This window comes from Aythya marila (genome assembly GCF_965140915.1).
Source record: "Aythya marila genome assembly, chromosome: 12".
Taxonomy (NCBI): domain Eukaryota; kingdom Metazoa; phylum Chordata; class Aves; order Anseriformes; family Anatidae; genus Aythya; species Aythya marila.
Window position 1 is genome coordinate 20,342,427 of NC_139053.1, and position 27,123 is coordinate 20,369,549.

General features: G+C 53.1%; 1 protein-coding gene across 1 annotated transcript in view; it reads right to left on the reverse strand.

The window, feature by feature from the left end:
* ANKRD11 (ankyrin repeat domain containing 11) overlaps positions 1-27,123 on the reverse strand; it is a 112,136-nt gene that overhangs the window by 74,386 nt on the left and 10,627 nt on the right. Inside the window, exon 2 of the mRNA XM_082770028.1 lies at positions 17,106-17,185. The gene's annotated coding sequence lies outside the window, so the exon portion shown is untranslated. The remainder of the gene's footprint in view (positions 1-17,105; positions 17,186-27,123) is intronic.

Consider the following 27,123-nt stretch of genomic DNA (forward strand, 5'->3'; position numbering starts at 1 on the left):
AGGGCTCGGGCAGGAAGAATCCGCGGCCGCCTCGAGGCTCCCTGCGACGAGCAGCCCAAGGCCGAGCCCTGCGCCGTGAGGCGGCTCTGGTTTATTTTTAATAACTCCATATCGCTTCCTCGGGGAACTGTAAAAGCTGAAGTGCTCTCTATGCGAAACCCTGAAAGCAAGAAATCACAACACATAGCAAAGAGCTCGAGTAACTTGTCACTCTGCGCTATAAAAGAGCGGATGGGAGAAGGAGAAAGTGAGGAAAAAAAAAAAAACAAGGAAAATAAAAAGCAACAGAGAAATGGGCCAGCAGAGTCCCTGGGCCAGAAGCCTCGCTGCCGAGTGCCCTCTGAGGGTCACAGGCAGGCTGAGACGAAGCATTGTGTAACGTGGCTGTGCTCAAAGGCAGGGAAACACTATTTAAAGGCAGGAACAGGACAGGGAGGGAAACGTGAGCTGAGGCAGGAGGCTGCCCTTGGAGAGGCAGGGCCGGGGGACAAGGGCACCCACCACGCTGCGAGTTCTTCTGCACTCATTGCTCATTTATGACTAGCCACTGAGAATAGGTGTAGAAAACATTCTGAGAAGTGCCATGCCTGAAAACAGGGGCCTGAAAAGCTTCACCTGTGAGCTCCTATGAAGCACGATGAAGGCTGCCCCAGGTACATCAGCAGCTGGGCATTTGGTTACTGCCAGGAAGGAAACCCAATGTGTTTCTCTCCAGTTGGTGCATTTGAGAACAAGAAAAGAGCAAAACACCCTCATAACCACTGCCCACACGTTCATCAGCCACCTCTCCGCCACAGCTGGGAGCATCAGAGATGCTCTCCCTGCCCCGATCCCTCCATGGGTCTCAGAACCATCCCCACGGGTGGTGGGACAGATCCCTCGGGGTGCTGAGCCACCCCACAGGCTGCCCTGCTCCCACGGGCACCTCCACACAGCCACCCGCCTGCCTGCCAGCGCTGCCTCCGACCAACTGGGCCATGAATGGGACTTTCAGCCTGACCTACATTTCTCCTGCCACTGCCACCGTGCTCATGGGAAACTGAAATGAAAAAAAAAAAAAGTTAAATGCCAAGTCACAGGCAAAACATCAGCAGGAAGGACACAAGGAAGAACAGAAGCCATCTTCTAACCCAGAAGAGCCTGGGTTGCAGTTAGCACTGATACAGAGTTTCTTAAACAAAAATCCAGAATCTTCTGTGGGAAGGAAATGCCATATTAATTAGCTCAATAAAAAGATGAAAACCTAATTGTCTCCAGCTTGGGAGGGGAAGGGGGACAGCACTGGAACACGGCTTCAGCAGCACTCCTGGCGAGGAGCTGATAGAGAACTTGGCCTTGGCAGAAAGCAAGGCAGTTACCCAGCCACCATATCAGCGCCTGCCTTGCTGTCTGCCTGCAAATAAACCCAAATTTGGGGAACCCCCACAGCCACCCCATGGCCAGGAGCCCCGAGGTGCCTCTATCTGCTGCCAGCAGCCTCTGGCACCGCTCTGCAGCCAGCCCCAGGCAGAGCCCGCACGCACCCCTGAAGGCTCCTGCGCTCCTCTGCTTTGTCACTTCCAGCAGCCCTAAAAAAATACTTGGAAAGAGAACCCAAAACATAAGGCAGGGCACACATCCTGTTTTCCTAAAGCTATACAGCCTCTAAGTGTTATAAAAGTGATCTGCCAGCCAGCGAGCCAACGCCAAGACAGGGGCAGTGCCCGCGGTGCAGGGAAGGTGCTTTCAGCGGGCTCAGGCCACCCAGGATTAGGGTTTCGGAGTACGCTGCTCCTCTTAACCCAACAGAAGGGAACCAAGTTTAGTGACTTATTTAGGGTTTCGTTTGCTAATTTGCCAAAAGGAGGAGAAGTCTTCCTCTGCTCTTCAGCATCTCCCTCGGAAAGCTCCTGCCAACGCACGGCGCCGCTGCCAACAGCTCAACCCGACACGACCCAAAGTCCTCCCTCCTGCGCCACCGCGGGTTTTCTGCTGCAGGAAGACAGCTGAGGAGGGGTTTGGTGCACGCCTGACACCACATTTCTGTGAAAACGAACCCAGCAACAACACAAGATACACCAGGTGATAAGCGGGGCTTCAACCAGCCGAGGCTCAGCTAACCAAGTTGCCCCGTGATTCAAGCCTGAAAGAATTTGCACACGCGCTGCAAAAACCAAAGCAGATTAAACGCTTAAGAAGTAAGGTAGCCTATTTTCCTCCTTCCCCTCAACACAGCTAAAAATGCTACTTTAAAATGACTGTTCTCAGTTTTAGCACTGATGATAGCTAGGTCACAAGCCAGCCTTGGAAAGTTTTACTCAGCAGCAGCTTTAGAAACCATAAATTATCTTTAGACTAAGTTTACGTGCTCCCCTCCTCTCCAGAGCATGGCTGCCAACGGCGTTTCTCAGGGTTTCTCTTTAAACAGCACCAAAACTTCCCCAAATTGAGGCCGAAGTCTTGCCTCGGCACAGCAGGGACTCAACACACTGAACTTTGGGTTTACTTGTGTTGAGAGAAGCAGCAGCAGCAGCACGTGGCTTGTCCCAGCTAAGGGCTGAGCCCACACAGTGCTGCCTGCGGGGCAGCACGGGCATCTCCACCGTCACCTGTGAGCTGAGCTTCTGCTGCGATGGAAAAATCGAGCACGAATCAGGCACAGCAGGGACAGGTTCTGCGTGCAGACCGAGCCTGGAAAGCGTCAGGTGAACGCGACTGCTTCTGAAAACTTCTGCACCGTTCCTACAAGTCTAGAGCAACAAAACAAGAAGTCATCAAGTGTTTTGTTCCTGAAGGCTCTCTCCTCCCCTGTGGGTCTTCCATTGACTTGGCAGCAAACTTTAGTCCCTAAGGACTTCAGTTCCAGAGCCAGGACTAACACCAGCAGCCTTGCTCACCCCACACCACCTGGGTCCACACCGCGATGCGTTCACAGCCCAAAACACAGCCCTAAGGCAGGCCCACGGCCCTGTGCCCTGGTGTGCACAACATGGACACGTGCATGGGTCGTGAGGGTGAGCAACAGGACAAGTACCACAAAAAAATTGAAGTTTGGGGTTCTTCCTTTTACCCAAAGCTTTTGCGTATTTACACAGAAGGAAGCAGGAGGCGAATTCGGGACAGCCCTCACAGACACAAGGACAGCGATAATTCACGCAGTGACTCCAACACAAGGACGGCGATCTCACGCAGCCATTTCCAACACAAGGACTCCAATTTCCATCAGGACAAACCTACCAGGCCCAGCCACATCCCCAGCACGGGCAGTCACGCCATGCATGAGCTTACCTGGCTCCAACGGGCTCTCAAGCACAGCCACGGCTGGGGACAGCGGCAGCGAGGAGCCAGCTGTTCCCCCAGTAGCTGTCATGCTTGGGCTGAAGTGAGAACATCTGCAGCTTCCCTCTGAAAGCCGCTGCTCACGTCAGGAAATCCTGCATCTGAACCCAGCAGCTCCCCGTCCCCAGGGCCGCAAGGCAGCAGCGCAGAGCCACAGCCTGCTGCAAGGAGCGACGGGCACGGGGGTGCTGCAGGAGCACCCCGAGGGACTCAGCTGCCCCACCGTAACCCCCAGGCGGGTGCCGAGGCCTCTGGGGTGCCCCAAGTGGGCACAGACCCCCAAAAGGTGCCGGGCTGTGCTCAGAAACTGATGCAAGGTACAGCAAAATAGATGGGGAGTAGCTGAGAAACCCCTGCCAGGAGCCCAGGGCGAGTGCCAAATGGTGACAAAAGAGATTGGCACTTGCAGAGGTATTACCACCACGAAACACCTGAAAAAAGGGAATTTTCCAAAAGTTCTCTGGAGTTATTCACAGTCATGCACGGGGGAGGATCCGACCACACTGAGCAGCGGGCAGACTTCTGCCCAGGTACGTTTAAGAGCAAAGGGCAACAGCCCCTTCCCGTGCCGTGCCACTGCTAGGCAAAAATTTAAAGGTAAACCCAGAGACAATTCCATAGGTCATCACCACACTCATTAAGATGCAAGAAAGTTAATTTCCAGAACGTTCCAGAAGTTCCTCTAACTGCTCTCCATGTGTCGATAGTGCCTTTGACACAGCAGAGGCCCCTCAATTTCTGAGCTCCAACAAACCCCCTTCAGGCAGGGATTTCAACAAACACTAAGTAGGATCTGTAAACTTCATTATCAAAGGAGAATGCCTTAAAAAAAAAAAAGCGAACAACTTAGAGCATTCTTTCTGCCCATTGTGAGAAAATTCACAAGCCTTTGGCCGCATACCGCATTTCCATTTTCTTGCATGCTCTTTCGTATCTGGCTTTGACTCGGGATCTGTCCACACATTCCAGCAATAAATGACACTAACTGGAGCCATTCTTTAAAATATCTGTCAGATATAATTCTTCCACTGTTTCGATTCTCACTGACTTGCCCCACGGTGCTGGGATGAAGTCATAAATTACACGCCCCGCCACTCAAATCTCCCTGATTGTTTGGTAGAACCTCTCCACTAATAACCAGTGATCATCAGCCACCTCGTGGCTTAAGTGGTTTCCAATCATGAAAGATTTATCCACTGTGACTTCCAGTCAATCACAGACACCGAAATGGCTATCAGGCACTCTCATCTCGAGACCACAAGATGAGCAGACGGACTCCAGAGACTCGGGAAAGCAGCTCCGAGTGCTGACTCCAGACACCCAAAATCAGAGGGAAGCTGCCACAGCTGGGTCTAAGAACCACGTTTATCTCTGCGAGGAAGTCAAAAGCCCATGGCCAGAGAACAAATTCAGCTCTAAAGCAACTTGCCTGGGTCACAGCGCACGCAGAGAGCCCAGAAGAAGAACAAAGCTGCCTTTGGGAGCAGGAACGCGCTCCTCCTGCATGCAGCACCAGGAGGATGGGCTCCCAAGGCACAGTCCTGCAGGGAAGGCCCTGATACCCTGTGAAAAATGAAGTTTAGAAAAAGAAAGGAGAGGCAACAGGTGCTGAGCACCAGGGCACTGAGGTCCGAGGCGCAGATACATCTGCACAAGCTAAAAACCAGCTGTGCTCGGGCTGGGTTCTGTGCTCCCCACGCAGTGGAGGGTTTCGGGAGCAAGGCATGGAAGCCTCCCTGTGGCATCGCACCCACGGCCTCCCAGCGGGCTGAAGTCACCAGGGAGCACCTGCTGCTGCTGATGGGGACATGGAAAAGGCTCAATGAGCACAGCAAACCTGAGCACAGAAAGGCCACCACAAAAAAGACCTGATGTCTTCACCGTGCTCCCTTGCTCGCATGCATCGAGCGGTCTCAAGCTCGCTAAAACCCATCAGCTGATGTTAGAACAAGCACAGGAGGTGAGAGGGGTGGCTCAGATCGCAGCCACCAGGTTCCCACTGCCCTCGGTGTGCCCAGGAGGGGAAACCAGAGCCAGGTGAGTCGGGGCAGTGCCCGCAGGTCCGTGGACGGGCAGCACAACACAGATGATTGAGGGCCAAGCGCGCCTGCACGGCGGAACGGGGCTACGGGGATCAGCTGCTCCAGAACGAAAACTAGAAGAGTAAGCACAATTTATTTTGCCACATTCTTAAAATGAAATAAGAAAACATTTAAACACTACAGCTTATTTAGATAATACACACTGGAAGACATCTTTTACTGCTGGCAGCTTGAAAGAAAAGAACATAATTACAATTCCAAGCATGAAATGAGCTCTCTTCCACACATGCCTGAACCAAGTCTAACTGTTCCACCAGCTGTAGTGAATCAAAGCAGGCAGAATTAAACAGAAAGGACCTGGAAGCAGCAGCTCTTGCTGCCTTTAACCCAGTAATTGCATGGCACCTGGATCCGGGAGGGCTGGGGGATTTAGCAGTTTCAGATGTGCAGCCGATGCGGGGCACGGAGCATTTGATCTCCCTGGAATGCCGGACCCCGAACAATGCATCTGTGTGCTGGCCCACCACACGCCCGGGTGTGGGCCCGCGGGATATATAAAAGCTAACATTATACTGCAATCGAGAAGAAAAAAGCCACAGCATGAGCCTGACTGTTGTTTAACGAAGAGAAAAACAATAGCAGCCTTGGTCTCGAGGATCTGCCAGAATGACCACTGGCCACTTCCAGACACATTCCTTGTTCAGCGCTCCAGTGCTGCGTTGCCTCATCGGCTGCCTGAAGTCACGAAGGTGTAAAGGGGGCGACTAAACCCAAACCACGGGGACATCTGCAGCTCTGCCCTGCCCGAGAGGTTGTTAAAATGGTTCTAGCCCAGAGCTACTGGCCTCAAGTCCTTACAGAGAAAGCAGGTTCCAACTTTTCCCCGTTTTGACGGACATACACACACTGATCTCACGCTCCCCAGCAGTTTCACATCTGCTTTCTCCAAAAGGAGCAAGCCCCCATGGTGCAGGACTGAAAAATGATGAAAAAACAGCCCCTGTGAAGCTGCTTCTCTCCTGTGCATGTGCTGAAGGCCCCCAGCCCTGCTGTGAGCAGAGTGCGGCCGCAGGCACCGCACGTGCGGGGACACCGCCGTGCCCCGGTCACCCGTGCAGGGGAACAAAGCTGCTCTGCCCGGGGAGCAAAACTAAACAGCACACAGTCAGTACTGCGAGGCTAGGAGCTCAGTCCTGCGTTTGCACAGATTCCCACAAGAACGTAATTCCTTTGAGATGAGTGGCTGAGAGCGCCGCTGTCTGTGCTTCTGCCGGGGAATGCCCAACAGATGCGGACGTGACCATCGCTCCCCAGCTGCCTCGCATCTAACCCGCGAGCGAGCTTCCAGGGCGTGCAGAGGACACGGGGCCATCACAGCCCCAAAGGACACCCCTCAGCCCTGGGATAGAGCCAGGACTGAGAACAGCCCCGGAGAGAGGGAGCCCAGCCTGAAGGGATGATGGATGCACGCTCAGCTCCAGCGCCGGCGAGGCAGCGACCTTCCCGGCACAAGAGCTGTAAGTCCCGGCACAAGAGCTGTAAGGCCGCTGTTAGCAAAGCCTTAACGTGCCCAGGAAAAAGATCAAAGACAGTTCTCCTGGCCCAAAGCAGCAGACATTTCCCTTTTCAGCCTGTGTCCGCACGCATCTATTTCCATAAACACGCCTGCTGCGGAAACAAAAGCAGAAGCATGAGCACAGCCCCGCAGAGCGCTGCCACCGAGCCCCCGGTGCTGCTGCGTTGGGGTTATTTCACCCCAAAAGCATTTCACAGGCTGCAAGTGGCTCACATCCCCTTACGGGACACCAACACCATCAGAGGCATGCGTCAGCAGCCAGCACCAGAGGTGCAGCAGCTCAGAGCTCACACATACGGCGCTGATACGGTCTCCAAATTTCAGCCCTGCCCTCGCAGCAACGTGTGCGGAGAGGTGCCTTCGGCTCCGAGCCCTGCGAGGGCACGAACAGGAGGAGGGAAGGCACCGGGTAACCTGGTCTGCACCCAGGCTTTCGGGCAAAAAAGCAGAGCAGCTGGTGTGAAGTTCACTTCCCTGTCCTTGCAGCTGAATTCAAATACAACGTTTACGTTTTGGTGGTTGCAATCGCTGCAGTTTTAGCTATTGCAGAGAACTTCGCACGAGAAGTTTAAACACAGGATTTTCTACAATAAACTAAAAATACGTAAAACCGACAAGAATAAGAGTTAGGGACATTCTATATTAAACTTTGGGGTGTGTATGTATAGATCTATCAACATGTCTGTTGACTTCTTCTGCTTTAAATCATCTCCGTGCACATGGATCTTTCCTTCCCCGTTTTTCAACCCCGGGAGAATTACCGTTTATTTCCAGACAGGAACTCCTGCCAACATTCTGGAGGGCTGAAGTCCAAACCACACATAGTTCAACAACAGCAGAGTTTAACAAAAAGTAAAACTATAGCTTTTTTTTTTTTTTTTTTTTAATTATACCTTGTGAAAGTATGGCTGAGTAGGAGGAAAAAAAAGTCAAAAGTCATCAATTAATTCCTGAGTAATAAAGCAGGTTTATAGCACAGCCAAATATATATTCTGCCCAGTTTATCTGATTTATCACCATCCTTTAATGTCTAAATTCAAGGTGGCTCTGCAGAAAAGCATACGCTGCTCTGCAATTCTAATTAATTTCTGGACTCTCAGCTGCTTCAGTCGATGTTTACAGGCAAGGGCTTCATAACTAGGCCAACGCAGGGAGGTGAAGCCTTCAATTCCCATTCACCTGGCAGAAAGCACCCAAATCGAGTCCCTTTCCCAGGGATCCCCAAAATTTTCAACAGGAAAAAATCCAACTTTGAGCCCTCCTCCAACGCCTTTTAATTACAGCCTGCATGGGACCGTGGCCTGAGCACCAACCGGGCTTCCTCCCAAGCTCCAGAGTGCAGCCCTTTATGGTCAGCACCAGAAACGCAGATTTTTAAAATAAAAACTTCTGTATCAAGGGGCAAAGCCACAACAAACCATGGCAGAAAAGGAACTGGATGTGCAAACGGTGACTGCAGTCACTCGAGGGTGTCTGTCAGACCTCTCCAGTTTTCACCTTCGAATGCTGAAGCCATGAGCACTTATGGTTTTAACAAAAATCTATGACTTCTCTGCCCAGTACACTCTGTCCTCCTCGTTTTTATCCGAGAGTTGATCCAAAGACATTTAACGAGGGCTACACAAAAATAGCCTGGTGTTTTCCTCATTCCTCTGAGCTACTGTAAATTAAACATGGATGCGGGAACTAGTTCTGCGGAGAAGGGAGAGCTCTGCATGGGGAACACTACACCTGTGTGGGGTTTGTTGTTGTTTTAAGGGAATATTCACTGAGCAGGGCATTCCCTGCACTGACACCAGCCCTCAATCCATCGCCTTCTCGTGGCACCAGCGCCGTGGTCCTCTGCAAGGAGCCAGAATTCTTGCGGCCACGCTGGGAGCGGGCAGGTTGTGTGAGAGCAGCAAGAGGTCCCTCTCCTCATAGTTTGAGCCCGGATATTTCTTTGCTGAGCACCAGCAAACACCGAGCAGGTCGGCAGCAGCACCTCGGAAGTACCCAAACACGTGGAAGCCACCAGCAGCAGGCGACCAGGCGGGCAGCTGAGCGCCCTGCCGGCTATTTCAGCGCGTGCACGCCCAGCGAGCCGAGCTTGCTGTTCACATGATTTGCTTACTAAATTTTGCCCCAGTGCCCGGGGGCATTTGGGCACGCAAGGTTGGGAAACGCCGGCGCTGCAGCCAAGGCACGCACGTTGCACAGCTCCTCGCAAACACGTCACTGGAATTCCAGGCTGCTATTATGCACAACCCATTGCTCTAGTTATCTGTCCCGAAGATCTAATTAATCCTCTTGCTCATCACAGCCTAAGCTCACGCAGGAGTGTCTCAGAGCTTGGTGCGGTTTCGCAAGTATGAAAAATAGATTAAACAGCTCCGAGGACTGCTGTGGGAGGGGAGGTGTCAGCCCGCATTCCTCTCACCCCGGCAGACACCGAGTGCCACGCGGGACTCGGATGCAAACCTCTCTTGGTCCCCGTCCCACATTCCTTCCAGACCACGGGAATAAGCCCCAGTAACAGATATTTCGCCGCGGCTCTCGGCGCAGATGCCCTTGAAGCAGCCGTTTAAAGCCGTGTGTGCGCGCTGAGCTGCCCGCGAGCGCCTGGTGCCGTGTTTTTGAAGCCTCCCTACCTTCAGCAGATCACGGGGTCAAGGGCAGGAGGACGGGTACTGATCCTTTAACCAGACCAAAGGGCACGCCGCTGTTTTCTTTTCCCAGCATAAGCAAAATAAGCAGCATTCACGTCCAGGTCCTCCTCATATCACAGCACGGGGAACCCAAGAAGCTGGAGCAGAAAGGGAATCGCAGCACGCAGAACCACGCTGCCCGCAGAGCTGCCGCTGCCTCCCCACTACCAGCTCCCTTAGACACAGATCTCCCTGTAAGCAGTCTAAAAGCACCATCAAAAACTGGAGGAGAAAAAAGAAAAACCTCAGCACTGGCCAGCTGCTGGGGCCAGGTGCAGTTGTAGCTGCTGCCAGGAAGACGACGCAGGATTTCTTCATCATATCTTTGTTTTCGTGATTTTATTTTGTCCGATTATTTACTACCTGTTGTCATTTGGTTCTCTGGTTCCTCATAACTCTCGTACAGCATTAAATCTGTGTCATGCTGCTAATTAATATCATCTACAACACATCACCGACCGGCTTACTGTCAGCCTCTGAGGCTGGTTGCTCAAGCTAGCTCGGGAGCAGCAGAGTCGGTTCCTTCACAGTTGCCCAACAGCAAGGGAAGCCTTCATGAGAAATCTCACAGCTCCCAGCTCCAAAGCAAAGCTCTCCACCGAATGTTTTTCCACTAACTTAAAATAAATTTCTGTGAGTATTTATTTCCTACATTATCTCCAAGCAAAATGTGCATTTCTATCGCAGCACTTAACTCCAATTAAGAAAAAGTTGAGAGGCTTCCTGCACAAAACAAATACAGGATATTGGCAAGACTACAAGAATGAGGTAGAAACTACTGAAGACAACAAAATAATTTTCTTCTGACTAGGTGACACAGAAAGGAAGTCCAGCTCTTACAGGACTCCAGCAGCAAGGCTGGGACCTACAGAGAGGAACCAGAGCCCTTCCACACCGACCTTCCACATGAGCACTGCTCATGTGCTAATGCCAGAACACCGTGGGTACACGTCCCCGTGCGGCATCATACGGTGAGAGCCCACGCACAGGCATCGTGCTGAAGCTCCAGAGGCAGCTCCTGCTCCTGGAGAGCAGTCGGGATGGCTGCTGAGCAGAGGGTGCAGGGCTGGGGAACTGCACGGCAGCTGGCCAGAGCCCTCAGACAGAGGCGCTGCTGTTTGGGCAGGCAGAAGGAGCGTGCTGAATGCCAGCGATGCAGGAGGGCAGAGGGGAAAAGCCCTGAGGAGCACCTGTCCTCAGGCTGAGAAGTCCTCTGGGATTAAACACGGTGTCACCCGCCGGCCGTGGGACAGCGCTGAAGACAACCCCAGAGAGTAGGGCCTCGTGTCCCAAACACCATCGTGTGGCTATTTGATGTCAGCCTGCTCTGACTGACCCTGGAAGCAAAGCCCCAGCCGTGGACACGGGGTGCAGCACACAGCCAGCTGCCCGAGACCCCTTCCCCTGTCCCCATTCTCTGGGATGGCAGCAGCCCCGGCACGCTGCTGTCCCCACGACCCTCATTGCCACCAGAGCTACAAATCCAGCCCACGTGAGTTATTAATTCACTTTGACAAAAAAAAAATAAGGGAACACGAAAAGCCACCACCAGCTTTCCTTGCAAACAACGTTCATTTGCAGTGGCAATTTCCTAAAATAAGTCGTAGGCATGCCGACCGTCTCCTCGCTCTCGGGAGCGGTTACCCCAGCGAGGTGAAGTTGCACAAGAACATTCCTGTTTGATACGGGAGACCCACGCAGCGACTTAATCCGAAATAGCTATTGTGCTCTGAAGTAACCTCAAATATCGGGAACCATCTGAATTTAAATTCCAAATACATTTAGATGAGAGATTAAAGAATGCAGGTTTGTCTTTCCAGCACTGGAGACGCCGTTTTTCTGTGCTCCCTCGTCGCAAGGGACAAACGAGGGAGAGGATTTATACCCCAGCTCCTCCGAAACACAAAGAACATGAATGAATCTTGCAGCGACTTGGCGGCAGGAACAGATGGCTACAGGCACTGGTATTGACAACTCCGCAGGCTCCCACCCCCAAAGGTGAGCTGCTGAAGTCTGCTGCAAACTCCAGACTTGAAGCTGCTCCAGCCAAGACGTCCGCCCTGGGGTGAGCAGAGAGCTCCAGCCGGTGCCATGAGGCTTCCAAACCCACCCAGCTTCACTTGTGCCCCCTCGTGCTGCTGCTGCTTCCCGTGGCTGCTGCCCCAGGAGGTCCCTGGGTCGGGTGCCTGCCCACCCAGACAACGCCACCTCCAAGGACAGGAGGGACCCCAGCGAGATGCCCCCAGCCCCTGCTCCCAGCCACCTCCACACCTGGAAGGCAGCAGCCCGGCCAGGCTGAGCCTGAGCTCAAAGCAGCAATCGCAGCCTTCGCTTGCCAGATGATCTCAGAGAAGCTTTCTTGGAGAGGTCCAAGCTGCTCAAACACAGGGATAACACGCGGAGCTGGAAAAGCCATCGGAATACCTGAGATCTCCAGCATCTAATTAAGCTAGCAATGAATTAGGCTGAGCCTGCAGGTTTCAGCCCCTGTTGTCCCATTCTTCTACAATTGGAGCTTCGTCAAGAATTTAACTGTGGAACAGAAATAACGACGTTGCTTACAACAACAGCAACCCCCCCCTTTTACGAGCAGGCAGGGGCGGAGGGGCTGCACCTGCTTGTTACCCCCCACACCCAGCGGAAGCCCCTCGCCCACGAGGCTCCCACCAGTCCCCAGCACAGCACGAGGACCCCCAGCACATCAGGGGCACGGCCGCTCTGCTCAACGTGCCCCAGTCCCTCGGCACGCACACAACACCAACACGTAGCCCAGAACGCCAAGAATTTACAGAACGGAGGGGTTTGAATGGCAAAACCACCCGGGAAACAACTGAACTATTATTTCGAAGAGCGAAAGATGAGGGAAGGCAAACACCCCGAGCCATTATTCATTCAAGAAATATAAGAGGGAGCCCGGCCTTATCAGCCGGCCCTTGGTCTGCGGGCTCCTTAGGGGAGGAACAGATTGCGCACCTCTCGCTGCCAAACGCATCATCTGCACTTCATCACGGCGTGATGGATATCTGCTGCAAACAAGCGACTCCAGCCTGGTGTAATGCTGCTGTTCCACTCCAGAGCCCGGCAGCTCACGCCCAGAGTGTCACCTCGCAGGGCACCGACCACAGCGGTGCTCCTGAACGTGCGCTGGGGCTACACCAGGCAAGCAGCAGAGGCGGCAGCGGATGCAGCAGCTGCAGCGCGGGAGGCTCCTCGGAGAGCTCCTGCTTTTGGAAGGGTCATGCCCAGGAACATCACTTGTAGCACGACGATGGAAGTGGGGACCGGCAGCTTTGTGTGCTGAGAAACTCCACAAAATCCTGCCGCCATGCATCACCGGGCCCATGCACCCTGCAGGAGCTTTCCTGCGTGGAAGAAGTGGTCTCATTTCTGGAGGTAACAAATTGTGCACCCTCCCTGTTAAAAGCTTGCTGTAATGAACGTGCTCCTGAACACAGCTGTGATCCCTAAGGGTAGAGCACATCAGCTTAAAAATTATAACTTAGCAGTGTATATAATATTTTTTTTTTTTTAAATGAGGATTATCACAGTCAGAGCACAGCCCCTTCACAAAAATAAAATTATTCAAAACCAAGTAGAGTCAAAAAAACTATTTTAATTCTCTAAGTATTTACGGCAAAGGCTTTGTCCAGCTCAAAACAGATCACGAGGAAGAAAGAAGCGTTGTATTTGGCTGTGGGTTTCTCTTGCTAGAGCCTCCTTCTGTGTCACAGCGCACACAGACCTGAACTGTGCCCGAAGAACAAGTCGAGCACCGCGTTTCTCACAGAGGCTCCTGCTCGGTTCAAACCTGATCATTAAAGATGCTCTGCTACGCACGCGTGCCAGGCGAGCTTATTAGCAGTGGAAAGGTTACTGAGAGGGAATTAACGCAAGCGCTCCGCTCACCAACATCTGACACGCGAGAGAGGAGCCTCCCTACCTACACTGCTCCGAAAAGGTGCGCTCAAATTGAGGGCACGTAGGTGGCAGCTGCCAAAAATGGCATGTGAGTAACATTCGCAATTTAACAAATCCTGATAAAACACAGGGAACTGTAACAGCAGCAATTCAAACACTCAAATCAAATGCTTGTGCTGAGATCACATCTGAAAACGCAGCTTTTTCATTGGGGCAGGGAAGGATTTCAAAGCTCCTTCCTGCGGGTCTCAGCAGCGTTGTGTGTCCAGACGCCCACCTCCCTGTGACCCACGAAGAAACCTCGGCTCACAGAAAGCCACCTCAGCTTATGACAAAGACAGGACTCCAAGCACTGAGCTTGAATTCAACTCCTGTGCATATCTCCTCGCAGTGCTGGCCATTATTGGGTGCAGGAAGGGCCGGGGGCTACAGAACCCACCCACCCCAGGCAGGGAGGTCAGCGTAGGGGAGCTCTCGGGTCCCCCAGAACTGGGAACTGTTCATCATCACGTTGAGTTTTGTATTTATGTTTTGAAGCAGTTAAATAAAGTCACATTCCATCTAAACAACGCTGCCATTATTGTAGCATCTGACTTTCAGAGGACAATTCAATTCTGGAAGCATGTACTGTAATTGCTTTTCCACTACCGGCCTCGGCTCTACAATTGTATCCTTCTCGGGAGGTCAGAACAAGGCAAGGCTCCAGCTCTGAAAAGCAATTCTGTTTAGCAGCACTACCTTATTCATCCTTTTAATCGCACACCTACGTATTCATTACGAACTCTGTGAAATGCCAGCGCCAGAACCGCCACCAGAAGCCCCTGCGATGTCTCTGCAGCAGCCTTGACCCTGTGCTGCCCCAGTGAAGGCAGAGTGTGAATGGCTCCAGCTGCCAGCTCCTGCGTGGGGACCGAGCCCCCGAGGTCTCCTGGTGTAATGCAGCAAGTCCTTGCTGTAAACAGGCAGCCAGAAGCTGACGTGGGGAACCTCGCTTGCTCCAAGCAGAGGAGTTCAGCAGGAAGCGCTCTGCCTCCTTGTTGGGGCTCTGATATTTTGGCTCCGTGACGCCAGCACCTCAGGCACCCAACCCAGCTCCCTTCCTCCATCTCGACGGGCTCTATCACCACAGGACGCTGAGGAAACCGAGCGTCGTTTAGAGAACCGAAGGTACTGGGTTTGCAGCAACCCCTGCGTTTCGCAATACGGAGCCGTCCACCACGATGGAGAAATCTCAGACTTTCATCACACTTCCTGCGGTGGAAGAGGCCCCCTGCCCCTCCCCAGAGGCAGCACGCTGGGTTTGCTCTCCAACTGCCCCACACAATCCCTGCAAACCTCTGGATGTCTGAGCAGAGTACCTCGGTGATCAGGTTAAGAGCACAACATCACAACAGCCACGGGAGCAGAGCGGAGCCCACCCAACGCCCTCGGCAGCACGCGCTGGGGCACACGGTGCTTTAAGCAAAACAACCTCGTAACATTTGCTTTTGTGCCCCCTGCATTTCCATCCACAGGTGTCCCCCCAGCAGCCTCGGGGACAGAAGCCAAGCACAGGGCACGAGCTCTCCTTGGGAGGCAGCAGCAGGTTATGGACTCAGAGCTCAGCACACCAGCCCCACCATCTCCCTCATCCCAGAAGCTCAGGTCAAGAGCAGTGCAGCGAGACCCCGACCAACACATGTTTTAGGCAATGCAACCGTCTGCCTTTGCAGAGCAGCAGATAGAAGCTTGTTTTATTGTAAAAGGTCACTCAACTGTGATCTCCCAGGGCTCAGGAACCCGCACAGCAGCATCGTTCTTTGTTCCAGAAGTGGGAGAAACACCCGAGCTCGAACAACGCTCCCATTCTGCGCCGTGCGACAGCACGTCGCGACACATCGCCGGCCTTCCTCCACCGGGCTTCTCCAGCCACGGCTTCAGCAGGACCCACAAGCAACAGAGCACGGCTTTATGCCAGCAAAGCACAAACCACACAGCGAGCAGGGGCTGAAGGTGGAGAAAAAGCTCGTGTGGCACACTCGTCTCGAGGGCAGTCACCATGGACACAGCGCAGGACTCCAAGCTCCCAGTAAGAACCCAAAAGCTGCTGATGCCAACAGAAGGCCCGAGAGGCACAGCCCAGCCCAGTGCTCTCATCCGTCAGGGCAAGCCATTTAGTCCGTATTTAGTAAATTTAAATGAATGTTACAGTAACTAACACGATCCTGTTGGAAAAGGATGGTTTGTGCTCCATAACCAAAACACCACTTGGGCCAAAACTCGGACCGAAAACTCTTTGCACCAAACTCTGAAATACAACGGGTAATAAGCCACCAGTGCTGGGATTCAGCTGTGTTTTCCAGGGAACTGCAGAGCACTCGTTAAATTGAGAGTGAGCACACACTGCAGCACAGGGTCCCACACCCGATGCCCTTTAATTACTGCGCGGCAGCAGGGGACGGTCACAGTGCCTCGGCTGTTTGGTTTCGCCGTGAAACACTTCTACCACTGCTAATATTCACCAAGGGATGCTAAAATAATGTCTTGTCTCCATCTGAATACCTCAGGATTATTATAGATAAACTAAATACAGTGGTTTTTCCTCAAAACCCAGGACAAAAGAAGCCTACAGCTTGTGAAGTCACCTGATGGAGCAGACCTGTACGCCTCCACCAGCCTGTAGCATCGTACAGACTGCACCGCCAGTAGCCCCATCACAGCACGCGCTGGGGGGACACACAAGCACCCAAAGCACCAGGGCAGAAGCTCAGAGCCTTCTCCACCCACCACGCTTAGGACACGCACAGGACACCCTTCCAGGGAGCCCCACACCACAAGCCAGGGTGCAGGAGAGCAGGACCCGGCCCCACGCTACCAATGCAAGGAGCAGAACCAGCGCTTCCACCAGCTCGGAGGACAGCACCAAGCCCTCAGCCTCTCACAGCACTCAGGCCAAACCCACAAGTTTTCCCTGAATTCCAGTCAGGGATAACCTACTCTTTCTGCATCTGCTAATGCCACCAAAAATTGGGATCCTAACCTTGACCAAAAGGCGTAGCCTCAGCACATCTGGAGGCTCCCCTGCCCAAAATGAAACAGACACCACCTGATTCGAGTTTAACAATGTTAGTCTCCTCACGATTCGTAAACTGGCATCTCTAACAGCTTTCTTTGAAACACATTTTGACCACAAAGAGAAAAAGTGGATGTGATAGACCACAAGCAGGAGGACACCCACACCGAGCAGCCCCAGCAGTGCCGAGCCCCGCAGGCTGCCACACAGCCCAGCACTGGGCTCGCCCCTGCAGGAAAGGAGCTTCTGCCTTCACTGCATCCAAAGGGAGATGTGCTACGCTCCAAGTGACACAAACGAAAGGGTATCTAAGGGTATCTTACAACTAAGAGCATTTCATAAAATAATCCTGGTTAGCAGCACATATAAGTTACTCCATGGAAGCTGCAGTATTTTGCTTCAAATCACAGAAAACACAAATTACAGACAATTAAAAAAAAAACCATCAGCACGGACAGAAGCACTTAAGTAATAAAAGAGAAGAGTTGGACAGAAGCAAGGCAAATATTTACCGATTCCATAGTTGAAAGCTGTTGCTAGCAGGACATATATTAAAATCCAACAGAGGTGTGTCCCAAAAACGCTGTGCAATCTGAAAAACACAGGAATTATTTCGTTAAAAAATTAAAAAACGCAATTTAATTTCATTCAAAATACAATCACGCTACATTTGAGTACCCGAAGGCCGCCCAGTACAAATCCCTCGTCTAATCCAGAAGTAATCTGACAACAAGTCTGCACGAACAGAAGGAAAACAACCGTGGAAAGCTGCTGAGAGCACCAGCCCCGTCCCGCAGCCACCCTTTGGATCACACACGGCAGCTCCCTGCTCCCGAGGTTTTGGCAGCAGCCCGGGGGCCTCGTGGGGCCAAGCAGGGCCGGTCCCCACGCCGTGGGGGTGCTGGGAGCCGTGGGGCCAGCAGGACCTGCCCTGCATGCACTGGTGCTGATTCACCTCCCGGGCAGCTTCCGCGGGCTGCAGCCGCCTCTCGGAGCACACCTTTGGATCCTGCCTGCGAGGGGCAGTTAATCTGTTACAAGCTGAACCTTTTCCTTCAGCTTTTTTGAACAGCTCTTGCTCGCTGCCCCCCTGAAGGATGTTTTTGTAGGGAGAATGCCTGCTGTGGGCATTGAGGGTTGGCAGCAGGGGGACGGGAGGGCTGGGGCAAAGCCCCGCGTGCAGCACGCCTCGTCCCCAACTTCTGCTCCCACCTCGGTCCGCAGCAACCAGCGTGCTCCGAGGGAAAAACACAGAGCTTCAGAGAGCACTGGGTGTGTAACAGCGCTGTCAGGGCTCCTGCTACGCTTCCACAGAGCTCAGGAAGGAACTTGGAGGAGGCAGGGAGCTGGCAGCACGCTGCAGGCTCCAACTGCTAGGGTCTGCCTCGGACAAGCAGAGCCCGAAGCCTGGGCTCTGGGCCTTCCTCCCCCAGGTTGTGCCGCTCTGCCCAGGCAGGGTAAAGGCTTCAGCACCAACTGGACACGCTGCCCTACACCAAAATCCCCCATCCCATCCCACCCCATCGCATCGCCAGGTCTCCGCGCCACGCGACTGAGCCGCCGCTCCGGCCAGCAGTGGAAAACCCGGAGTCTTTCCAAATTACCTTTCCTTCTAAAAGGAGAACTTCCAACAAGCAATTTTATGTAAGGCATGATATAAAGTTACAAATTGGGTACTACAAAGTACAAAGTGTGCTCTTTTCAATAAAAAAGCAAGGCAAAGCACCGCGTTTACTCCTTCGCTCCCATTCCTTGTGAAGGGCAGAGGGCCCCAGCCCGCGCAGCCCACCCACCCCGTACCAGGGAACACTCAGAGAAAGGAAATCCTGCAGCAGGTGAACTGGTTCAGACAACCACAAGGACACACATGACAATCTTTGATGCTTTTCTGCCAGGAAAGCCCTGGAGATGAAGGGAGATGCAGCTCCCTCACGCTTTTCCCAAGGAAAGCGACTTGTGGGGCACCAAAGGGGTCCCCGGCTTGGCTTTCTTTGCACAATGACAACGCTGGCCCAGCACCTTCTCCAGCACCATTACCACACTTTCTGTACTCTTGTCCATAAAAAAAAGTCACAGCTCTAGGCAGAGCTCTCCACTGGAACAGGTACAGAAGATAAACCACCAATGGGGAAAAATGAAGCTCAACCTCCAGCTGCGCTATCTGGAAGATCAGCAGTGCTGTTTGCTGGTGGGTGAGGACTAATTGCGAACAAAAGGCTACAGGAATCCTATCCCACAATAAGCCAATACAGTTTTGAAGGTCTATTTACACCTGCTGCCCAGCCTACAGTGATTTTGCTCATTACATAACTGACACAAAACATACATTAGTATTGTAACATGGAGCCAGTGACCGCATCCAAGCCAAGTAGCTTGTGCAATTAGGTGTATTTTATTTTTTTTAATGAAGTCGTCCAAGGCTTCAAGCTATGTGCCATGAAGTGCTGCAGACACTCCATGGGACAGTGCCCCACTTGCAGATGGATCAGGGGCAATTTGCATTTCTGAGCAACCTGTACTTCTGAAAGCCTAAATCACAACTCATGATTTACCCATCCAATTTCTCAGCCTTAGAGAGATGAAGCTGCATCCCCAAAAAAACACCACCAGGGCACTTGCTCTTGCTCCTGCGAGCTCACCACACGGCTGGGGCACTCGGGTGCGTGCTGAGCCAGCTGCACAAGACCTTTCCACCACACAACACGGCCAACATTACGTCTCCCTTCGTGCTGAAGTGCTGGTACAAGCACCAAGCGGCTGAGTGTGCCACGAGACCAGATTCTAGCTCCAAACCAGCCGAGTTTTTCGAGGCCTGTGATGCTCTCAGATTAGCACACAGTAATTTGGCACCTGGGTAAGAGCCAGGGCCATTAGAAACTCAGGGTGGTGGGGCCTTCCCCCAGCTCCTGCTCTTTACCACTGCCCGTGCTGTCCTCAGCAGTTTCCCCATGATTAGTTATCGATCACCGCTGCGCTCCCAGGCAGATCAGTAACTTCACCCGCAGCACCGCTTCTGCTGGCAGTCACTGAAAAAACTGGGGATCCAGTAATTCAGACTTCTTTAATAAAAGGTTATCTTGTGTCTGTACAGGAGCTAAGTCGGTGTTTGAAGTCGACAAGCCCCGTGTAATCACAAGATGTGAACCCAAAGGGACCAAACACTTGGAGTACGCAGAGCTGCCTCCAAGCAGTGCCAGCAGGGCCACGAATGCTGGGCAGGAGGCGGCTTCACAGGCTGGTGGCCGCAAGGAAGAATGAAAGTACATCCCCTCCGCACTGATGCAGTCACTTAAAGGATCACTGGTCAATTTTAATCACTTTTCATAGGTTTATAAGCCCAGTTATTCCTGAATGTGATCAACAACGCGGGAAGGTTCTCCTTGCAATCCCCATGCTGCAGGCAGTAAGAGCCGCATCCCGAAGCCTCCTCTCAACCAAACGAGGCCGACCCGGCAAGCAAGCAGGTCTGTTTCTCCATATTAGCACTTCTTTGAAGCAAAGAGGTGCATTTTGCTTTGAAAGCAGACCTGCAGTAATTCAGGCTCCGTGGTGATCCAGAACTAAGCAGCGTGGCGGGATATCGGCGTCGGGTTCGGATCCTGGCTTACGCCAACTTGTGAATGAAGAAATCCCCGGAGAGAAGGAGAGCCCTGCTCCACGGCTCGCAGCTGCCTCCCGCAACATAATTTACAGAAAAGACAGAATTTCAATGAGGGATCTCTCCGAGGGCTTCACTGAGAAGATACACCGGGGAATACACACGACACCGATGCGGCTGTGCTCTGAGATAAGCTCCGGTACCTGAGCTGGGGAGCACGAGGAGGAGCACGTCCAACAGCTCAGCCTCCCGAGGGCCGTGACCAGTCCAGAAATGCACACTCCATGGGCAGGCAGAGAGCAACTCGGCCAGGCCCAGCCTTACGCAGCACCCCGCCTGCAAACACCCATCCTCCTCACTGCTAGGGATGAGAAGGATTCGCTTTCAGAAGTTATAAAGGCACCCTACAACTCAGCAACCTGCAAGCAGGCAGCACCAAGACCCCACACGGCTCCCAGGAACACCCGCAGCCACCTCCTGCAGCGGGGCCGTGCTCCTGCCTGGTTGTGGCAGATGAGTCCAAGACGTGAGCTCTGGATGGAGCACCACGTGCTGAGGAAGGAGCCTCTCATGGTCACCCTGCTCTGCCCAGAGCTCACCCTGAGGGTCCCGCTGCTCCTGCAGACCTCCAGGCCCAGCAGAGCAGAGCCCCTCGGCAGCGCTCAGAGCAGGGCAGGAGCCGATCCCAAGGACCTGGCAGGAATCAGAGATAAATGCCGTGCCCTCAACCCAACTGCCCGTGCACTATCAGTGGCTCACAGACGAACCACCCCGAGGCAGGCTGAGCACCCCACCGTGCTCACGGGGCTCCCAGGGCCATGCACCATACACGCTGCCTTCCACTGCGACCCGCGCAGCAGCGAGCCTTTCGGCAGGCACCCAGCGATGCTCACGCAGCAGCGATTACTCAAGTGGAAAAGCAAAGCAGAGAGCATTCCACCAGCGCTTTTGTTTTTCAGAAAAAGAAAACACCCTTCAGTATGCTCAAGTGTGACAAAACGGGAAGAGCTCCAGCGTTAAGCAATCGAGTTGCGTTTTACTTTCAGAAGCTAAGCAGACGATGTATTCCTGGGCTCCAAGTTCCTCTATTTTGCCCTGCAGATAAGTACGCTACATCTGCATTGCTCAAAACCCTTCCATCTTTGCCATCTGATAAAAACACAAAATAAGCTGGTGTTGTCCTCAAGAGCAAAACAAGCTACCTACGTGTGGGCTGAGGAGCCTAAGGCTCAATTTATCCCATAAAAAAAAGCATGAAGGGAAAGATGCGGTTCCTGAATCACGGCCTGCGGAACCAAGTTGTCCTTTCAGCATTTTAACTGGAAGTCTGATAGGGACAACGCCGTCCCCAAGAAATTGAGGGCTGACACCAGTCTAAATTCAGGAAGCACCGAGTTATTTACAGGCCTGCAATGAAAGGAAAACAAACAGGATTTGGGGCATCAAATAACCAGTTTTGATGTGTTTTGGGTACTCCTCAAGACCTGGGTGTTTTCAGCTCATTCAGCTGCACTACTCCCAGTATTTACGCGCTGGTACAGACGCCTGAGCGAGCTTCCAGCACCAAATACTCCGGGGTGACCCCGAGGAGTGCCTGAGCACCGCTGCTGGCTGCTTTATAAATACCGCGAGCACCACGCTCATAAGGAGAACGTGCCCAGGCGTTTGTGTACGGTACATTTCTGTGTTCCCTTTTATAGAAATAAGACTTGGGAGGTTTGAATAAAAATTCTGCAATTCATTTCAGTAGGTCAAAAGATAGTGCAGAAACGTTTCAATTTTGGGTTGAAATTGCATTAGACTAAAAAACTAATTATCAGCAAAAGGCTCCCCTAACACCTCACTGGCGTTAACCCTTGCAACCACCACATGAGCAGAGCAACAAGCTCTGGAGTTACCTGACATTTCAATTTTATTATGAAGAAACAAGACAACCAGTGTGAGACACCTGAATCCCCTACCCCTACGGGGGAACTGCTAACCCCCCAGGTTACATAACCACCCCCCAGTTCCTCCTGGAAAGATCTGTGCAAGCAGCCCGAGAGGTATTTGGCAGAGTTAAAAAAAAGTTAACTGTAAGTAACTCGTTTTTTTTTCTTGGAGTGATGTGGCAGAAGAGCAGAGCAAGCCCGAACAGTTTCCACTGGACCAGGTTTTTCAGTTCTGTGCACACAATTAAGAGCTCTGGAAACACACAAGCTCGTTCTCTCATCTCTCCTCCTTCACCCTTACCACCCTTCTGTGGCTTCTCTGATGAGTGGAAAGTATTAAGTCAAAATACAGCTCCTGCAATTTCCTTAACCAACCTTGGGCCGAAGCTCAAGGCTCCGGCTTGCCCTTCTGTACCAGCAAGCAGAGACAAGACTCGTTCCGCCGGGCTGGAGGACACGCCGCTTTCCATGCTGTGATTTCGTCTGCACAAGCGAAAAACAAACTCTGCTAGTCATAAAAGCACCGTAAAGATCATCCAGTGCCCTCAGCAAGTGCACGAAGGAGCCTTAACGCCGCTCTCCTTGGCACAGCTCTAGCTTCCAGCGACTGATGGCGAGGAGGAGGTTGGGTGCCGGCACTGCAGCAGCCTCCCAAGCTGCAGACGTCCCAGTAGAATAACCCCAGTGCTTCCCAAAACCCCCAGACCCTCACCGTTTTTTGTTTTTAGAGCTCCAATTTCAACTTCATAACCTGGTTGAATTTCTTGCAAAGGATGCGCATCCGGGTTCGTTTCTTTACTAAAGGGCTGAGCCTGCTCCAGTGCCATGTGCTCAGAGAGCCAGTGCCGTGCTCTGAAGGACTTCTTAGCAGCAAGCAGAGAAATGAGCACACACACTACGCTTGTGAGCAAGCCCTTCTGGGGAAAAAAAACACACCCAGCACTATCACATGCTGTCGTCTAACCCGGACTGGTCAGCCACCCAGACAGAACTCAACGCCGAACCCTACGGAGCTTCCAGCTGGTTATTTCCACACGCCGCACGCTGTCAACTCCTCAGCCATCGGAGAGAGGCACGGGATGCACCACGGCGAGCCTTCTCAAAGCAGAACTGCTCCGCGATTATTTTTAGTTCGCATGAAAACGAAGAGAAGAAATTGCAACTCCCGTGTCCTACACACTTGCCGAGCCCCATCTGAAGGGTAAGTTTCCAAGCCAATTATTCTGCAGTCAGGTAATCACCAGGCTGGTATAAATAGCACTTTTTTTTTTTTTTTTTAAAGCTTAAACACAGCTGCATACATGTGGGCAGGTAAAGCGAAGGGCATAATCTAGCCAAAAAGCAAACACTGTAAAAAGCATTTCCCAGGAAGAGACTTTCAGGTCAACGCAGACACCGGCAAAAACCAAGTTCAAGTAAAAGGCAGGAGGCAAAGCCAACAAACGCTCTTCTTGGGCTCACAAACAAGAAAAAAGAAGGAAAAACAGCGCTACTACAGTCAACAGCATGAGCAATAACACTCCCAGATGCTGACAAATTAGAAAGGTTTATGGGAAAACTGAAGAATTAATCTAGCACTAGGAAACAGCATGTAGCAGAAGGCTGCAGAAATTCAGCCCGTACCAAAGAGCGGCCAGCAGATTACTCAACCCCTGTCCACGAGTACCTACAACAGCGTTGCAACAGCTTCATCTGGCAAACAAGCCCTGGTGCCAGCTCCTCCAGCTGACGTCTGTCAGGGCCCTGGGAGCCCTACCCACCGCGTGCGGGCAGCGATAGCCCCGTGACAGGGGAACTGCTGCCACCCAAAATGTAAGCGGCGGAATAAACACGCCGACAGCCACCAGGAGGGACGCTCAAAGGAGAGTTTTGAAGCTGAAGAGCAGCACTGCCGCACGCACACAGCTCCCCGTGCTGAACTGAACCCAAGGAAGCCAAACAAAATCCTCTGGGGAGCTTTGCCTTGCCCTAGTTAAGCTCCACGATGCCGGCCTCCAACAACGCAATGAAGACAAGCGCGTTCCGTGCAATTAAACCGGCAATTTGAAGTTAGATCACCGCTGGGGCACACTTCAGGGGCATTCTCTCATTCCTCTTGGACACGAGAGTGAGAGGCAGGACAAACACACACCTCGCCTCCTTCCTGAGCTCTCCCAGGAGCCCCTCACTCACCCACTCCACTCCCATTCCCGCTGGAAGTCCTAAGCAAAGGACAAGGCTGCCAGGGTAGGAGCACTGCCACTCTCCTCAAAAACACGAGTCTGCAATTTCTCTTCCTCCCTGCTCAGTTTTAACACACTGAGAAGACACAGAGCATTCTCGAGGAAAAAAAAAAAAAAAGAGCCAGCCACATTTGTCACCTTTTAGCGTCGCGTATTTGTAACCATGCAACTCGGTGGCAAATGGGATCCAGGTTGCTATTAATAACCCAACTATTTCCCTCCTGAAAGCTGATTTGTGAGAAGGATGCAGGCATGGCGTTTCTTAAAAAACACTTATTAGCCAAGGAGGAGTCGGGGGAGTCACCGTCCTGCCTACAGGAGCGCACACAGAGAGAAAAAGGGAGAAAACGGGGGGCAGCTTCTCCAGGACAGGTCACCCGCTCCGCCCAGCACATTGCGGCCACCCCCACAGCCTTGCACAGAGCAACACGAAAAATGTGAGCGTTAAAATGTGCTCAAAGCCCTGGGGAAGGGGTTTCGCGCCCGGGGAATGTGGACACGGCCCGCCCCGGAGCAAACAAGCCGCACGGAGGGTGGCAAGGAAAACACGCAGAGGACAAAAGGACAGAGCTGGGATTAGAGCGGAGTCCCTTGATCCCCGGCCAAGCGGCCTACCCGTGAGCCCACGCAGCCTCCAGAGCCAGCTCAGGGCCCCGAGCGTGCGGCACTTAGGTTATAAAAGCAGCCCTGGACACACGCTTGCAGTGTTCTTTGCTCTGCTGGTGGCTAAAAACAATCCCTTTGTCATCAAATCTTGCTTCGGCGAGCTGACGTGACATTTTAACGCAGGAAATAAGATAATTATGGTTCAAGGTAAACAACTACGAGCGCGCATCACGAGCGGTTCTAATTTTAAGCCTGAGTCCCTCTCACGCCGTCCCTGTTTTAAAGGCAGTTTCCTCACGGGCTGCTCGGTGTGCCCGTGCCCGAGCCCTGTCCCTACCTCACACCGACACAGCCTCGGGAGCACAGGCAGTTGCAGCACACGTAGCCCCTACATTGGGAGCCAAGGTGAAGGCAGGCACGGAAGGAGACAAACACCACAAATTCCAAATAGCGTGAGGCAGGAGCTGGCACGGGGAGAAGAGCGAGCGCTGTGCCCCACGCCGCACACCAGCAGCAGGTCCCACAGCCCGAGCACCCAGCACAGCCTCCCGCTGGCAGGGGCAGGAGGGATTCAAGTCCCAGCTCGCTGCCGGGGCACCAGCCCCCGAGCTGTTCCACGCAAGGCAGTGAACTCACCACCAGCAGCCACCCGCGCCGTGCCCCAACTAGCCCTCGCGCTGCCGCGCAATATTCGCGGGAGTTACCTAGAAACGAAGCCTCCCCAGCACCACGCATCGCCGCCCAGGCCTCTCCGCCAGCGCCGCTGAAGCACAACATCCGAGTGTGTCTGAACTGCAGGGAGATGGCAGGGCTGCGAGCTGTCTGCCTCCCCGATGAATCACGGCGCGCAGAGGTAGCAATAACTCTAACTACTGTTTATAGGTGCTCGTCTGGTAGGCTTTCATTCTTCCTCAGCCAGAGAAAAAGGGCTAAATTACAACCAAACGAGCACGGCTGAACGAGGGAATGCAGCAGAGCGAACGCCATGGGGTGCAGACAAAGCATTCTTAATCACTTCTGCTTACGAGAGACAGAAGTGGTCAAAACTATTTCGACAGCCTGTCGCAGGAACGCTGCTGGCCGTGCAGAAGACTAAACAGCACCAGCACATCACGTGAGGACGTCTGCGCAGCTCGGGAGAGCGATCCTCGGGCACTTCGCATCGCTACGAGTCCTCAGTGCACCCCACCCCGGCTCTGCTATTGTTGTCAGAAAGGGAACTCCAGCCAGAACAACTCTTCCCACATTTTTTTTTTCCTATTTTTTTTTTTTTGGGGTTGGAAGAAGCAAAATGGCAACGCGGCTCAGCAAACGCGCGATTCCCCAAGCACCTCACACGGTCAGGCAGCTCTCCTCCTTCAAGAGGAAAGCCGAGCAGACTCTCGCAGCGCCTGCTGCACGGCAGCACGGGTATTTTTAGCTGCAGGCAGCTGAAAGCAGCAATATGGTGGCAATCTCCCAGGCTGAAGTTCGCCAGGGGAGGCTTCTCCCTCCTGCCACCCCGGAGAAGCCGGGGCTCGAGGAGCCGGAGGCCGCAGCTTGCCCTCTCCCCATCGATGTCCCGCTTCCCCTGATCTCCCCCAGTGCTCCCCCCCGGCTCCAAGTCACCCCCAGTGCCCGCGAGCAGCAGGGAGCAGAGGACGGTTGGGCTTTAGGGAGCTTTATCTGCGATTAACACTTCTCCGTGGCGCTGATACGGTAACGGACGAGCTGTCAGGCCCAAACCGAGCGCAAACAAGTGGACCTGAAAATATTTCCAGCTTCAAAGCGAGGCTTCAGGAAGTCAAATACTCGCTGCCACCGAAGCCATTCCGCTCTCTCGGGTAACGAATGAATGTTTAACAGAGTAATCAGCTAAGAGCCTATCCACGGAGCCCACAGCAGGTAACTCAGCCACCACACGCTCCGGTTATACCCAGGGCTGTGCTCACAGTGCAATTCATCACACAGCCCTTCAGCACTGCACTTTTGGGAAAAAAAAACACCATGAAGATTTGTTCGGATACCAGCCCCAGAGCTGGGCAGGAGTCGAGGAAGGCAGCTGCCTTCGTGCTCAAGGTTTCTGGCTGGAAGCAGCTCCTGAGAGCCCTGGGCAGGCCGACACCGCAGAGCCAGCCCCAGCAGACAGCTCAGCTCAGCACCAGCTCGCAGTTCCCTTCCTAGCATTTCCCTG